The following is a 12,878-nucleotide window of genomic DNA, read 5'->3' as shown; positions in this document are numbered from 1 at the left end:
TCACCTCATGGTCTTCCATGCTGGCTACCATCTCCTCATTGTCCGGGGTCGTCTCCGGCGCTTTCTCCATAGCTGAAGCTCGGCTGAGGTAATCTGCCACCCTGTTTTGAGTTCCTGGCAGATATTCCACATCATACGTGTAATCTAGTAGTTTTAGTGTCATTTTTGCTATTCTTGGGGTTGCTGTGTCGTGGCCCGACGACGTCAGGACCTTGACCAGGGGCTTGTGATCCGTTTGGAGCTTGAACCTGGTTCCCCAGATGAACTGCCGAAACTTGCCCATGGCCCAAGTGACTGCCAGCATCTCTTTTTCAATGACACTGTACCTTTGTTCCGTCGGGGAGAGAGCACGTGAAGCGAAACTGATGGTTTCTATGGATCCATCTTCCCTCTCCTGCGCCAACACTGCCCCTAAGCCCTTGTCGCTTGCATCCGTCGTCAAGATGGTGTTGCCTGAGGGGACGTATCCTTGCAATGGAACGGCTTGGCTGATGCAGTTCTTTACCATCTCAAATTCGTTCTGTGCTTCCGTGTCCCATTCAAACTTCGACTTGTCTCTGATGAGCTGTCTCATTCTGTACTTTTGGTGGCAAAGTGTCTCACGAACTTACTATAGTACTCGGCCATTCCGAGGAATGACCGCACTTCCTCCTTGGTACTCGGGGCCTTGGCCTCCTTGATGGCTTTCACATTTTGTTCCTTCGGGGAAATTCCGTGTGTTCCAATCTCGTGTCCCAAGTACGTGACTGAGGGCATCCCTATCTTACATTTGCTCCACTCCGCAGTTAAGCCTTTGTGTTGTAATACTTCAAGGACTCTGGTTAGTTTGCTGTCATGATCCCCTTTGGTGGAGCCCATCACCAGTATGTCATCCTGGAAGTACTGCACTCCTGAGATGTCCTTAAACAATCGATGCATCAACTTTTGAAATACCGCCGCTGCGGACGCCAGTCCAAAGGGCATCCTGCGGAATTGATAACACCCGAAGGGCGTGATGAAGGAGGTGTACTTTCTACTCGTTGGATGCAGTTCAATTTGATGATATGCTGACGTGAGATCTATGGTGGAGAAGTGGGAGATTCCCTTTGTTCTTGCCAGCATCTCCTCAATTCGGGGCAGGGGAAACTTCTCAACCACGAGGCATTTGTTGAGCTCGCGGAGGTCCACGCAGAGACGAACCTTCCCATTAGGTTTCTTGGCCACCACCAAGGGGGACAACCACTCCGAACTGTCCACTGGCTCTATGATGCCTTGTTTCTCCAGTCTCTGAAGTTCCTGTTGCACCGCTTCGCTGGTGGATATGGGGATGTTCCTGACTTTGTGCGTAACTGGTATTGCCCCCTCCTTGAGGACCATTTTGTGGACGAATTTGTCCAGTTTTCCCACTGTACCCTCGAACACCTTGGGGTAGGCAGACTTCCAATCTTCTCCTTTGGTGAGGGGCCACTCGTCCGTTAAGAGTATCTGTTCTTTCCCACCAGGGTTGAGTATGATCCCTAGATCTCCTGCGTCTCTCCACCCGAGTACCGAAGGGCCCTTCTCTGCAACGTACAACGTGCAGGTGGCTGACCTCCCTCTAAATTCGAACACGAAGTCTCTGCAGCCCACTAAGGGAATGGCATTCTCTGTGTATGAGATGGGCCGGATGTCCGGCGGAAGTAGATCTGGACCAACTACTGGTGCGAAATCTTCGTCCCATATGGATCTTTGTACTATAGTCCAAGGGGAGCCTGAGTCGACTGCCACGTGTACCTTCACTCCCCTATGAGCATGTCCGTGCGGGGCTTATCTCTGCGTTTTCCTGTCACCTCCAATACTTGATCCTCTATACAGAGTACCATTTCTCCGTCTTCCAGGTCGTCTTCCTCGCTGACTTCCGACGTCGCTGATTCCACACACTTGACGGTGGTCTTCTTTCCCTTTTTGCGGCATACCTTTTCAAAATGGCCGACCAGGCCGCAAAACGCGCATCTGGCACGAAACGCTGGACAACGTTTATCCTGAGCAGAGTGCGCTGTGCTGCCACATCTATAACAAGAGAATTTGCTGTCTGTGCTGGGGCGGACCGTCTGTTTCCCAGTCCATTTGGTCTCCTTCCTCTGTTCTCCGTAAGATCCTTTTTGTTTGTTGGATGTTGAGGCCTCATCTATCTTGTTAATCATCTGCTTCTGCGTGCTTTCTCTTTTGGCCGCATCTGCGCAGCGTTTCGACATTTCTGCCTTTTTCACCATTGCTATGACTTCCTTGAGTGATGTCTCATTCTGTGCCCATAGTTTGTCCTGGACGGACCTGTTGGTGGTATGCATTACTATCTGGTCCTTAATGTACTCATCCTGTAGAGCACCATATTGGCACGTGATGGCAAGACGTCGGAGCGCAGCCACGTAGTCGTCTATGGACTCGCCAGCTTCTTGCTTCCTTTGTTGGAAATTGTAACGGTCTATGGAAACACACACCGCTGGGCGGTAGTGGTTGTCCAGGGCTTCCAGTGCATTTTTGAAGACATCCGTCTCTGTTGCACCCCTTTCCTTGGGCACGATGTTTGCGAACACCCTCACCCCTTCCGGGCCTAGATTGTGGAGTAACAATCTCTTTTTTCTTGCTGGGGTGTATTCCTCTCCATTTTCGTCCTCCAGTGCCTCTATGTAGTTCTTAAAGTACTCCCTCCAATCCTCCCATTTTAACTGGGGTTCCCCTGGTCTGGGTAGGAAGGGGATGGGGGCCATCAGGGCTGAAGCTTGGTTTGCCATCTTGGCCTCGCCTCTGGGATCTACTGCTTGGGCTCTGGGTTCGTCGGGCACGCTGTATGCTCCTGCACTCCTTGCGGTGTCACTTTGACCTCTGGGACTACCTGGAGTATTATCCCTTGTTGCCTGCGTGGGGTTGTCTGTTTGCACCCCTTCCTCTGGCTGTGGGAGGATGCCTTTGGTTGCCAGGGTGCTGGGTTATAGGCTCTTGTCCCTTGGGCTGCACTGACCTGATTCCTTGTGGCTTGTATCCTGGTAAGTGGTACTGTTGCGCTGCTGCCACGCTCTATGCTTGTGCTGGTTGCAGATTGCTGTTCTACTGGCTGGTGGAGGGCTGGTGGAGGTGGAAGGTGGTTGCTCCTATCCACTGTGCTCGGTTGGTGTTCGTGTCTCAGCCTCGTCGCCAATATAATGTCGCCTTCTTGCCCCCACATTCAATGCTAATGAGCCTCTGTAGGTGTAGAACTTCTTTATTTATAATTAGCAAGTTTATACCAAGCATAAAGCGCCGAGCGTCTATCTAGGTTGAGCTCCGGTCGCCAACTGCCGAATTGTCGTTTCGCGCCTTAGCTAAAGTCCCTTCTGCGCAAGCGCGCGCCTTCCGCTCTCGTCTACGGCGTGACGCGTCATCGCGTTCACGCTCGTAGACTAGAGCGCACACCACACGATCTATATCAAGAATGACTGGAGACTGCCTGAAACTTGACATTCACTTAATGAGGGTGCAGCTAGCAAGGGTGCCACTGAGTGGCATTCACCCTTCTGTATGCTGGAGTCTGGGAATTTGTCATCTGTTAGGTACAGGGGACCTCTGCCTTGCAGCCTGGAGAGTTGGGGGATCCGCACTGGCTGGCGATTATTCTGAACAGGTTCCGACGCTTGTTTAACATAAATGTTTTGAGATGCTGCTCATATTTAGGAAGGCTGAAATATGTTATCACATTTTAGGTATTTTTCAAATGGTTCTGGGGGCTCCAGGTGGGTGATGCTCTAAAGTCTTTATTATATCTTTATGGCTCACATTCATAAGTATATATTCCTGACATGGAATATTAGGGGTGTGAATAATTCTGCCAAGTGATATAGGATTTATTCCTGTCTCAGGTGAGGTACCCACATAGTCCTTCTATGATAGATGCACCTCAGCTGGTTAGAGAGTTACACATTAAGAAAGAGGTGGAGATTATGTGTGAGTCGTTCAGTTTCTAGCAGGTCCTAAAGGTTATGAAACCACAGAGTCCCTGGTGGTACCTCCCTCTGGCTCCAAAATAGGGCAATCAGTTTCTTCGCTGATCTGACCATGGAAAGTGATGACACAACCCTAAGTATTACTCCCCAGTAGTGAATTGCCTCAGAGGTCCAATATTATTATTGACTCAAAAAGCAATGATAACCTCAGTACTAATTTAACAAGTTTCTAAACTCAGCACAAAATCCAGACAAGAGAGAGCGGTCAATCTCGAATCCGGGGAACTGGGTTCGAGTCTCGGCAATGACGCTGAACATCCTGTGATTCTGGGCAAATCACTTAGGGGCATATTTACAATTACTGGCACATCCCTGCAAATGAGCAGGGATGCGCCAGTAATTGTGCGCCATGCCTCCGCCACCCATGATGCGCCGCATTTACAATGCGGCGCACCATGGGGCAAAAACGGCACAGATGCGTCCCGCATCTGTGCCGTAAAGGTGTCGCAGGGCTGGAGTTGCGTCGCATGCACGACGCAGCTCCAGCAATGCTCTGGGGGGGGGGCATTCTACTAATGCTGCGTCAAGCCTTACGCCTGCTTCAAGCAGGCGCAGGGTTTTGACGTAGCATTGGCCTAAAAGTGACTGAGTGAAATCTTGTAGATTTCACTCAGCCACTTTTAGGAGGCGTTCCTGCGCCGGAACGCCCCCCCTGCACCGCAACGCCTTCTTAAGGCACAGGGCTTTACAACGGGACGCATCTCCCAGATGCGTCACGTTGTAAATAGCCCGCACCATGGCGCATCTTTTGCGCCGCCGCTGCGTCACAAAAGTAACGCAACGGCAGTGCAAAAGAGGCGCAAGGGGCTTGTAAATCTGCCCCCCAATCTCCCTGTGCCTAACAAAAATGAATGTGTGTCCTCATGTAACGTAACTGGTGCTAGGTAAAGCTCTCTGATACCCGATTCGGGTCAAGTTCGCGCTATATAAAACTCTAAAAATAAAAAAAAAAGAAAGAAAAAAGATGAGCCCCGCTAACACGATATCTTAGTAAGGTGGCGTTCCTATGCTGCTCATCTTCAACATTAAGAACTATTCAATTGTTTAACATATAATTTAACAGAGAGCGATGGGACCTTTGACTCAACATCTGCGCGCTCTCCACCACAAGGGGTGCACTCAAGCACCAGCAGCATAATATGGGTAGGGAGGTGCACATCCTGTCTAGCCTGTCGCGGGGAGGGGGTGTCACCTAGACCAGATAGGGGAAAGAGGGAGTCAAGGGGAAGAGGTTGTTTCCCTTTCTGGGGTTTTATAACATTGATTGAGAGGGTGTACATTTTGTACCCACCTGAATGTGCGTTTACTGGGCATGAATTGACATCTTAAAACATTGTAATATATATATATATATATATATATATATATATATATATATATATATATATATATATATATATATATATATATATATATATATATGTATATATATATATATATATATGAGCAAAATCTTCAAACCTCCACAGGCAGCGGCGAAAGAAGAGACAGACCCCACGTACTCCAGGCAAGATGTTATTTATTCCATGTGCCTTCCAAAATGCAACGTTTCGACTACTAGCGTAGTCTTGTTCATATATATATATATATTACCTACTGGCGGTCGCCAGTAGGTAGTTATAGTTAGGGCCGAGTTTCCCTTGGAAATGCATTTTCTTGTTTTGATTATAACTTTGGTGTCGCTTGATAAATCTTTATGAAATTTTCAAAACTAATTCTTTGTTCATATCAGCTCCTTTGTTAAAAGTTTGGGGGTGATTCGTCAAGGGGGGGCTGAGAAAAAAGGGGGGTCCCAAAACGTGTTTTCTCCATGTTAATTTCCATAGGAAATTTTAGACAAGGCTGCAAGTCGAATGGGTGAACGGGATTACCCCAAATTTGGCAGGGAGAAGGGTCTTGGTCTAGAAAGCACTCTTTTGCTTATTTGGTATAAATCTGTTCAGTAGTTTTTGAGAAATATCAAAATTTACAGATGTCAATATTTGGGAATTTTGCCATCTGATTAGCTGAGGCGTTACGAGCACAAGCTTGCTGCTTATTGGCTGCGAGCGCTGCAAGCGGTTGCAACTAGGAAGCTTTGGCCACCATTTTGTGATTCAGTTGAAGCGAGTAAGGGGAGAAAAAGTGAAAAAAATGGGAAGGAGGACGGTAGGAGCACTTTAACCTTTATGGGGTGTTTAGGGTGTGCTATAGACAGGGTGCGAAGCAAAGTATTGACCCCTACCAGTGTGAGAGTGCTGGGCTATGGAAATTTAGTGAGGTATTTCGTAGAGTCTGATGCTGGCAAGGTGAGGTGGTGCAGGACTCGGAGATTAAAGCGTGAGCCCAAACTGTGTGTCTTATGCTGTGAAGTCATGTGCTGTGGCCGCTGCACTACAGCTGTGGAAGTAGTGTCAGCATGTGTTTATACCTACTAGGACGAACTACTGACCCATACTGGTCTGAAAGTCCTGGGGTACGGAACATAGGTGAGGTACTGTCTAGAGCCTCATGCTGCTAAGGTGGGGTGCTGCCGGACTCAGGGATGAAAGCGTGAGCCCAAACTGTGTGTCATATGCTGTGAAGTCATGTGCTCTGGCCGCTGTGCCACATCCATCCAAGTAGTGTCAGCATGTAGTTATACCTACTCGGAGGAACTTTTGTTTCGAACATTGTAAGTTGTGTATGGAGCTTAGGGGGTGTTATATAGGTGTTGTAAATAAAACAGCGATAGTATTAAGCATTCACTGAAGACATGCTATCGTGTCTTTGTTCTAGTTTTCCCGCTCGTACTTAAAATACGGCCAGACTCCATTTTGTTTTCTGGCGTCCATCTTGTGTGCCATACATTGCCATGTGCTCGCCATGAGGCGAGTCCTACCTCACTGATTGTCACCCATGGAGTTTGCCCAGCAACAGGCTATAAATAGTTCTTTGTGCGTCTAGCGCATGCGCAGTAGGAGTCACATCTGTCCCTGATTAGCGTAGATTGGAATGTGCATTTCGGCGGGTCTCAAGAACCGTTAACTCCACCCATGTATCGATCATGTTCAAGAAATGTCCATATATGGTCGTAAATCATGTTTTGAGCTGTAACCGCCTACTTATGAGCCCCTTCTTTGTGTATAAAAGGGGACCGCATGTCCGAGTTCTTTGTGCTACCTTGTACAATGCTGTAGAGTGTTGTGTGGGCTGTAGTACCACCTTTAAAGGTTTATTAAACTATGTCTTTGTATTTCCAGTTTCCGTGGCAATTTCTTTGTGTAGTCTGAGGACTTCGTGCACAGAAGGGCGAACCATTTGCATTCACAGGCCTTGCTGAGGCCTGTATTCATCAATTGGCGCCCGTCACATGGGGCTCATCGACGACTCGGATGCTCGAAGGATTGGTCGTGACGAAGGATTGGAACCTTGCCGGGGACGTGATCACTGCCAGCGGCGCCTTTAGTCCTGGCATCCCGAGGTATTCTTCCTTCCCTTCCGATCTGACCTTCTGGGTGGCGCCGGTCCTCGACTGAGACCTCTTCTGTCGGTTTGCCGCGTAGTGGCCGTTTGGGCGAATTTGGAACTTGGCAGTTGGAATCTGGACACTCTTGCTTGGTAAGAATTGTTGTACGGTACTTGCCGTGAGCCTTTGGTAGTCTTGATTGGCAAGGCAGTTTTAGGATATGCTTGCCGCGACGAATTTGTTTGTTTGTTTGAGGTGACTAGTCATATTGTTTGGTTTGAATTTGTACATATGCGTTGCAACACATATAGGCAGGCAATGTGGAGATATTTCTCCTGAAATTTGGATTTGAGCGGGGCAACGTTTTAAGTGCCATTTTAATTATAATATTGCATATTCTGCACTATTTTTTTTGACATGCCTGTTTTTAGCGCACTCCGTAAGTGGTGCTGCTGTTTTGGAAATGACCGGTTGGTACTTGAAGAATCACAGCCTGCTCCCCCGGAAGGGACGCCGAATAGGGATATGTATGTGAAGTTTGGTCTTTCCCCCATAATGTACAGCACGTTATGGAGGAAATATACCAAAAAGGATCGTGAGTTACGATGGCCTCTGTATGGATCGTTTGATTTGCGGAAAATTGAGTATGTAGAGCAGTGTATGTGTAAGCGGCGAGTGAGGCAAGACATGTTTGAGTGTATACGTATGTGGGTGAAAGAAGTGCGAGAGCGTGAGAAGCGTGAGCAGGCACTGATTGAGAAAGAGCAACAAAAGAGTGAGCGTGAGAGAGCACAAGAGTCGAAAAAGCGCGAAGCAAAGGAATTAGAAGAGAAACAGGAGAAAGAACGTTGGTTGCAAGTATCTGGCCAGTATCCTGTTCGACAACCTCTTTATCCTGTCCTTAATAAACATGATGATGATTTTTCGTTATTAGATCGCTCTCCGCCCCCGTACGCTGGCCCGTCTGCTCCGAGAGGAGGAGATCACACAGAAGGTGGATACACGGTCCATGTTATCAGCCGACCGTATGGCTGAACTCCGAAAGATTGCTTATCGGGTTAACAAGGATACTGTTTCCCTTGCAGAGTTATTGAAAGATCTTGAAGTATGGCAGGACAGGGAGAAATGATACTATACTGAGTTTCTTTCTAATGAAGTAGTGACAGTTTTTCGGAAATACTCCGATGTCCTTGAACCTGATGATGTGGTAGCTGATTCCAAAGATTCCAAAGATCTGCGTAAAGGTTTTCTTCTTCCTTCTCAGGTGCCTGATGCGGTTCGACAGCTGTTTGCGTTGCGGGATGAGATGTTTCGACTACGGGATGAAGCGCGGAAAAGGAAAACGGACGAGGAGAAAACAAATCTGAGTGGCGACGGGAAGCAGTCATCCATCTTTCACTCAGATAAGATCGATGCAGTGCATGTTAAACCGATGCGGGAGGCAGCGCCTTTGTATGTTCCTCCTAAAGGAGCGGGTACTAGTCCGGATACGGCGTCTGCCGATGCTAGAAGGATTTCATCTATAATTGGGTTTATACTCCTTGGAATAGAGCAGATGTTATGGCGTTAAAAGCTGCATTACCTGATCCACGAAAGAATCCTGCCGCCTTTTATGAGGAAGTTGAGGGGGCCCTAAATTCCTGTACTATGACCCTGGCCGATATTGATTTATTTTTCGGGCTTATATTACCCCCAGATATGTGGAGATCTGTACGAAAGGTGGACGATCTTGTAATATTTAAGGCTAGATGGGTGGATCTTGAAGATGAGGATAGAGATAGGAAGCCTGCACAGAAACCACCCCAGTCGATTCTAGATCTTCCTGCTGCCATTTTGACAAAATTAAAAATGATTATTCCTCCTAAAAAGATTGATTGGACTATGTTAGCGTCATGTAAACAGAAAACAGATGAATCAGTCTCAGATTTCTTTACACGATTTGAGGAAACTTTTCATGATTTCAGCGGCCAGTCGCTTACGGATGACACGGGTCGGCATCTTTTCGTTGATAAATATGTTTCGAATTTACTGCTGGGAGTAGCAGCTCGATTGAAAGCGAGTGAAAGCTCTTGGACGACTTTGTCACTGGCATCCCTTCTGATGATGGCTCAGTATTATGAGCGTCAGGAACTAGAAGCGAAGGGTAATGATGAAAAGAAATCTAAAGACTTAAAAACGAAGGTTATGTTAGCACAAGTGTATGGACCGCCTCGTAGAGGTAATGAAAGGGGCGGTAGAAATTTTCCTCGTTCTTCCTCGGGCCGCACTGATCTGGCCCGGGACCAATGTGCATATTGTAGGCAGAGAGGCCATTGGGCGAATGAGTGTCCATTGTTGCGCGCAGAGCGGAAAGAGCGTGGGCAGGGACCAATGAGGGGTAGAGGAGGTTCTTCAGGCCCTAGGGGCAACACGAATGATCGAGCTAGATTTGACTCTGGTATGCGGCCGCAGGATGGGTCCAATGTCTTTGATCGACGGAATCAATATCAAATGTCTGAGTATGTACCTCCTGAACAGCATGATTCACAGTATGCATAGGATTGCGTAGGATGGGGTAAGGAATCAGTCGAAGTGGCAGTAGATCAGAGGGGTCCTTATGTTACAGCACATGTTTTGGGTTCTACTGATCGGTTCCTGGTTGATACAGGAGCTACTCGTAGCGCTTTGTCTAAAGAATTGGTTCTGAGGGCTCCCCTGTCTGGCTTAACAATCACTTTTATAGGGTTCGATGGAACGCCTTCTCTTAGCCCACTATCACAACCTCTTGCACTTCATGTAGATAAGTTTGTTGCACCATGTCCATTTTTGCTCTCCCCGAACATGCCTGATAACATTGTGGGCCTGGATATGCTCAAGCATTTCCGGGCTACGATACGATGCTCCCCTGAAGGAGTACGTGTTATCTTAAATGACAACTATCCGACAATGGAGAGGGTGTGTACGATTAAAGAAGATACTGCATTGGCCTCTTTACCTCATACTCTGTGGGCTACTTCGGATACTGATGTGGGACAGATGATCATTCTCCCGGTGCACGTTAGTGTAAAGGAGGGAGCTGTGTTGCCACGCCTGCCTCAGTATCGAAACTCACAGGAGGGGGAGGAGGCGCTTATACAGATAGTGCAGGACCTGATTAAAGTAGGGGTTGTTGAAGAAGTTCCATACAATGTGTGTAACAGTCCTATATTACCGATTTTGAAGAAAGACACTGACACTAGGATTTATCGATTTATTATCGATTTGAGGGAGGTCAATAAAATAGTGATGCCTCAATACCCAGTGGTTTCTGACATTACAACACGCTTACTCTGGTCCCGCCAACTGCAACAACGTTCTCTGTTATAGACTTGAAGAACGCTTTCTTTTCGATCCCTATTCATCCTGACAGCCGATATCTTTTCGGATTCACTTTGAATAATAGATCGTACAGATTTTGTAGAGTTCCTCAAGGCTATACTGAGAGTCCCAGCATTTATAGTCAAGCATTGAAACGACAATTAGATTCTTTCATTTTACTTGAAGGTGTGGCGCTTATACAATATGTCGATGATATCTTGTTGGCAGCCGACACCCCCGAACAATGTGAGGAGTGTACATTGTCTTTGCTTACTTTCTTGGCATTGCACAATCACAAAGTATCGAAAGAGAAATTGCAATATTGTAGACCAACCATAACCTACTTAGGTCACCTTTTGTCTAAGGAGGGGCGTGCACTTACACCAGATCGCATTCAAGCAATTTTGGATACACCAGCACCCTCCATGCAGAAAGATGTTCGAGCTTTTCTGGGTCTCACCTCCTTTTTTAGACAGTGGATATTAGGGTTTTCATACATAGTCAAACCACTGTTAGCACTTTTGACAAAGGATACTCCAGTTCCCCTTCCCTGGACAAATGAGTGTGAGGATGCTTTCCAACAATTACGACAGGCTCTTTGCTCAGCACCAGTGTTAGGCACCCCTGATTACACAAAGCTTTTTACACTGTACGTACATGAGAGAGATGGATGCGCATTATCAGTGTTAGTGCAGATGCACGGCGATAAACAGTGCCCTTGTGTATACTTCTCGGCAATGCTTGATCCTGTTGCTCGAGCACTGCCTGGTTGTCTTCGCTCAGTTGCAGCAACAGCTGTGTCAATACGCCAGAGTGAAGGGATTGTGTTATCTCATAAGCTGTTGGTGTTGGCCCCCCATGCTGTCGATGCCACATTGAATCAAACGAAGACGCAGCATCTAACTAGTGCTCGTCTAACAGGATATGAACTAACGCTGTTGGCTCCTCATATTACATTGAAGAGATGTGCAACATTGAATCCAGCCTCGTTTTTGCCCTTTCCGGTGACTCGGCCTGAGGCGCAAGAGACACATGACTGTGTCTTTGTGACTGAGGAACAGACAAAGGGTCGTATTGACTTGCAAGATACGCCCTTTACAGATGTGGATGGAGAGCTGTGGGTGGATGGGTCTTGTTTGAAGTTACCAGATGGAACTACCTCAGCAGCATATGCAATTACTACGCTACACACAATAGTGGAGACAGCATGTATACCGCAGAAATCAGCACAAGCAGCAGAACTGATAGCTTTGACACGAGCGTGTGAGCTTAGTGCAGGGTTATGCGTGAATGTCTATACGGATAGCCGCTATGCTTTCGGAGTAGCGCACGATTTCGTCCTGCTCTGGATGGAAAGGGGCTTTCTGACATCACATGGAGCACAGATCATGTACGGAGAATTAGTACATAACCTTTTGACGGCATTGACCTATCCAAAGAAGATAGCTATAGTGAAATATAGTGCACACAAGAAAGTGACAGATAAAGTGGGACAAGGAAATGCTTTCGTAGATCGAGTGGCACGCAAAACTGCGATGCAGCCTGGCTCCACTCCAATGTATGTTGTGAAGTCACAAGCTGAGCGGTGACCCGATGCTAGGGAAGAGGTGTTATAGATACAAAAGACCGCTTCTGACAAAGAACGAGAGCAATGGTCCAAGGATGGAGAATTGGACGATGAAGGTTGTTGGAGGAATAAGCAGATGGATAGGTGGAAGTTACCCACAGCCTTTGTACAACCTATGGTCTAGATGGCACATGGGCTAGCACATGTTGGAGCTTCGGCAATTGTGAAATTGCTTAGGCGAGTTTGGGAGCATCCAGAGATTGCTTGCACGCCTAAGAGAGTAGTACAGACCTGCATGATTTGTCTTAAATACAATTCAGGAAAAGGGACACGAACTCCAGCAGGAGGATTTGCGACACCTACTGCACCTTTTGAAGTATTGCAAATGGATTATATTCAGCTGGAATGCTGCAATAATCTGAAGTATGTTCTGGTGGTGGTTTGTGCATTCAGTAAATGGATTGAAGCATACCCTGCGAAGGACAATACTGCAATGACTACTGCTAAGGTGCTGTTGAAGGAATTTTTTCCTTGTTATGGTGTTTGTAGATTG

This window comes from Lissotriton vulgaris, chromosome 8 (genome assembly GCF_964263255.1).
Source record: "Lissotriton vulgaris chromosome 8, aLisVul1.2, whole genome shotgun sequence".
NCBI lineage: Eukaryota > Metazoa > Chordata > Amphibia > Caudata > Salamandridae > Lissotriton > Lissotriton vulgaris.
Note: the sequence above shows the minus strand (reverse complement) of the source record.